Genomic DNA, 4,819 nt, shown 5'->3' on the forward strand with positions numbered 1-4,819 from the left:
TAAATATTATTGTTGCAGAGAAACAATATGGCAGAACAGGTAAAGGACACGTTTAAGCAGACAGAGACTGACTAGCCGGGTGAAGCACAGAGGCCTCGATCCTGGGAAATAGGAGAGGACAGGCCAGGGGGCAGAGGGACACCAGGGGATCTGTGGGCATGGGCAAGCAGCAAAGACAGCAGTGTTGCAATGATCAAATACCAGTGGCAGTCAACCAGCAATGATCCTAGCTCCATCTGTGGCCGGGTCAGTTTCAGTGGTACAAGTGATCATTCCAGAAAGTTTTGTGAATGTGACCATTGGATCTCATGCCACCCTTCTCTACCTCTATGTCACCACTCTGCCCTCATGGCACAAGCTTACTATCCAATGTTTTTTCTTTCATAAGAAGAAATTGGAGCTAGGTTTTTACAGCCTGTGTCTCAAAACCTCAGGGTCTGGGGGAAAAGGCAGCCAGTGTGTATCTAAAAATGGTGCATGCATGAAATGCATGGGGAGGATGTAGCTGGGCTTTTTAAAGACCTATCACAATATCCAACAGGCAACCGGGCGACAGTAGGATTTACACCTGTGACATTAATGAACTCCCAGGCTTCACAGGGCTAAACCAAAGAACCCTTAACGTCAGTGTATTGGTTAAACCTTCCAAACCCCTTTGTAGCCTCATGGGAAAACCAGAAACTGGCCATGCAATTTATTTTTCTTGTCTCTCTACACTTGGAAAGCCTTAACCTGTGTACTGATGGTATAAAGTTGCAGGAGTAAATGTCATGCCAATGAAGGAAAGTTTCAACCTAGCAACTGGGATTTTGGATACTGGAAACCTGACAAATTTTGAACAAGCTTATTGCCAGTGTACTGCTATGAATCTTCTTGGCTACAGTTCCTATGAAATCAATCTAGGCTCTTCACATTCTGAAGTCAGGATCACCATCGATGCCCTAATAGGCACCCTTGTAGGTGCTGCCATCATCGTTTCTGTGTTGTGCTTCTCAAGAAACAAATCAAAGGCAAAAGGCAAGAAGAGAAGTTCAAGAGTCACCACAGAACTCAGAGCAATGACCAAAACTCCCAATGCACTGAGAGTGAAGCCATGCCAACGGAAGATGTTGTTCTGCTAGAAGCAACTCTGCCATCCTCCACTCATGACACTAACCCTGCTATCAGCCTGGAAGCAGACTACCACAGAACAGGGGGCAATTCTGGACCCTGGTTTGAGATAGAGCTGGAGCCAGAATCACAACTAGAGCCAGAGCTTGGGATTTTAATTGAATCCCAACGAGTGGCTAAGGCATAGGCTTGTGCCCCAATTATACCAGTTGCAATCACTAAGAAACCCATTACTGTTGTTTGTAAATCATTTGGCCTAATTAGTCCCCACATCCTCTTTCAGTTATGATCAAACCTTTTCTAATAAGGTGCTCATTTTTACTCTGATTCTAAAACAAATGGGTCACCATAACAACTAATAAGTGCAAGGGTTCTGGCATTACTGGCTTAGAATTCTGACAATTGTGAACAAACAGGTATGCATCACACATGACAAGGCAAGTGATTTTTTTACTTAGTTGAAAGAATTTTCTATCAGCATCCAAGTTATATTTTAGAAAATCTTATTTCTCTGTTTTTAGCTATATTTCATTATGATCCATATATGTGCATAACAAGTTGGCATTAATAAAATTCAATGTTACTGAGATTCATTGTCAGGCTTCCCCACTTATTTATATTTACCACTGAGAGAACCCAACAGCATTATCTCATAGGTTCAAAAAAAGTTCTCCAAAAACAACAGAGAACAATATGTAAAGGGCACCTGTTAATTGTTACATAGCATTTAAAACGAGGTCTGAGAAATGACATCACATTTGTCATGTTAGATTTCCCAAGGAATTCCATTCATACTTAATATTTGAACATAACAAGTTCCAAAAGACCACTTAATTTTCAAAATCTGAAAAATGTCGAGGTAAAGTATTATTAACATAATTTCCCTGTAGTGGATACAAAATGTTTATATCATAGGTGATGTAGAATTTAGCTTTCAATCAGTTATTGTTATCAATTGTGTCTGATCTTACCAACTTTGAAGAAAACCAGGAAAGTGTCTTGAATGAACACGCAAGAATTGTTTTAGATCATCTCAACTATTTAAATAATCTGTGTCACTGTTGGTACCCTCCACATTAATAAACAGAAAACATTTTTGCTATGAACATTAAATAGTAACTACAATGCATTGATATCACTTCTGCACCTGTTTAAAAGTTTGTTCATGATCGCGTTTCACCCTCATTGCACCTTGAAGACGTTTTCAGATAGATTTACTTTTTTTGATTTGCATAATCAACCATATTTTAAGGTTCAGAAAATGAGGCTCAGTTAAAAAAAAAAGTATTTTAAGTTTTATTTTTATTGGAAAGGCAGATTTACAGAGAGAAGAGAGATAGAAAGATGTTCTAACCGTTTGGTTTACCTCGCAGATGATCACCAGGGCCAGAGTTGAGCCAATCTGAAATCAGGTGCCAGGAGCCTCTTCTGGGTCCCCCGCATATGTGCAGGATTCCAAGGCTTTGGGCCATCCTCTGCTGCTTTCCCAGGCCACAAGTAAGGAACCAGATGGGCAGTTGAGCAGCTGGGACACAAAGTAATGCCAGTTTGGGATTCTGGTGCTTGTAGGAGGAAGATTATCCAATTGACCCATAACACTGGAGCTGATAAGCAATTTCAAGTGCTACTTTTATTGCTAAGTTGCCTTCTATGTTGTTGTTACAGTTTATTTCCACAAGCATTCTCTGAGTGTGTCCCTTTCCCTATAATGTTATTAACACTAGTAATTTTTCTCCTCCTCCATAATGTCCTTCAGTAATTCCTTTTCAAAAGTCCTAAAGTGGTAAACTTTCAGAATTTGAATAGATCCTCATTTTTGTTTCACTGTTACATAATCCTTCAGTTTAAAGGTAGTTTAAAGGTATCTTTCTTCACACATTAAGAAACGCTCTGTATTTATCTTATTTCTAGGTGGCATGTAAGAAATCTAATTTTTTACTTCGTTGTAGGTAACTGGTATTTTTTTTTCTTTCTGGCAATTTTTAAGCACTTACCTTTTTTTCTTTTGGTGAGATGGCTCTACAACATAACAAGGTGTAATTTTCATGTAGGTATCATGGTGGAGCCTTTCAGACCAAGCATTGAGGTCTTAAGTGTTACGTTCTCAGGAAATTGATAGGCAGATCTTTTTAAAGTTGAAGATGGAGATAACGAGCAGCAGAAAGCCTGGCATCACCCAGGGTATTGGGAGTTATTGGCAAGGAGAGGTAAGCAGTGTGTCACGAGCTTGTGTTCTTAATGAAAGAAGTAGAAGTGGCAACAGAAGGAGAGATGAGTAAGAGAGTTTGGAATAAGGGTGGAAACGTAAGATAATGACTAGGAGACAGCAGCAAGAAATGGGGAGGTGAGGGCTCTGCCTTCCCCCACGGTCTGAGGCCTCCCCGCTGTCTGCTTGCTTCCATGGTCCTCTGGCTTAGTTTCTTCTGTCTGGAGGAAGGTTCTGCTTCATATTCATGGTCTAGGGAGCCCGTGAGACAGAGGAGGTAACATGAGTGGCTGGAGCTATAATAGGTATAAAATGGGCTTGGGTAAGAAAAGGTGATGGGAATTTGCAAGGGACATTGATTTGTAAGGGGTGCCTTCAGAAGATACTACAGGCCTGGTGCAGCTTATTTTCGTACAGGTCTGGGTGCTCAAAGTCAGAGTTCTGGCCAGTTTCCTCTAAGGCTTCTCTCTGGCCTGAAACTGGCTCTCTTCTACCTGTGTCTTCATGTGGCCTTCCCTCTGAATGCGTCTGTGACCTAATTCCCTCTTAGAAAGACATGGCCACTTGGGGTTAGAGCCCAATCCAAGAACCCCACTACAGCTTCAAGGAAAAACCCTTCCCCCAAATATAGTCACATTTGTGAGATGCTAATGGCTAGTTCTTCAACACATGACTGAGGAGGGGCAGGGTCACAGTTCAGAATATAGCAAAAGCACTTCTTTTCTAAGAGGAAGTCACTTTTTCGCTGAAATCAGGCAGTCATGTAACAATGCGGTTCATGGAAGCTCAGCTTCCCCAAGGAGTAGCCAAAATCAGCCAATGAGATGAATGAGTCAGGTTTGGGGTCAGAAGCTCATCCACCATTCATAGTGGCCACACTCAGTTTCTCTGCCCCTGAACATCATCTAAGGATGTGTGAATTTTGCATGCCATCATGTGTCTGAAAGTGATTCGTGTATAGTCAATACACGTCATGAAACCCAAGAAGCCATCAGTTAAAAGACGTACTATTAGACTGTGCCCAATTTGAAAAAAATCACACCAGGGAAATTTTTTTAAAGTGTCAGACTAGAGAATCTACGTGCATCCAACCCATTGGGATTCAATTTGAAGGTTAGTGGGTAGCGTTTATAAATTTTTCATGTTATTCTGGGATATGACAGGCTCAGAAGCTATGGCTATCAGTGTTGCAGGAGGCGATGAACTGAGCAACCCCAAATTTAGCTCTAAGCCTCGGCCTTTGGAGCTATTTCTCAATTTCCTTGGTCTCCTATAGGAATTGTGGATCTCATTCTTTACCAACAAAATACTATGGCCCAAATTCTTTACATTTTCTAACATTCGGGGAATTCCAGAAACTCTGGTTCAGGAGTTACATAAAATAAATACTTGGGTAGAACATGTAAACCAAAGCCCCTCCCAGCAGTAGGAATGCCACAGCACTCACCAGCTGCACAGCTTGCTTCCAACATCTTCTCCTGACTACAACCCCTGGACAGTGAG

The 4,819-nt window shown here is 41.4% G+C and overlaps 1 pseudogene; it reads left to right on the plus strand.

Annotated features, from left to right (window-relative positions):
* The first annotated feature begins 220 nt into the window (after positions 1-220).
* On the plus strand, positions 221-1,297 carry LOC121171098 (annotated as a pseudogene).
* The last annotated feature ends 3,522 nt before the right edge of the window (positions 1,298-4,819 follow it).

This window comes from Ochotona curzoniae, unplaced genomic scaffold, assembly GCF_017591425.1.
Source record: "Ochotona curzoniae isolate NIBS_2020 unplaced genomic scaffold, NIBS_Ocur_1.0 scaffold_2587, whole genome shotgun sequence".
Classification (NCBI taxonomy): Eukaryota; Metazoa; Chordata; class Mammalia; order Lagomorpha; family Ochotonidae; genus Ochotona; species Ochotona curzoniae.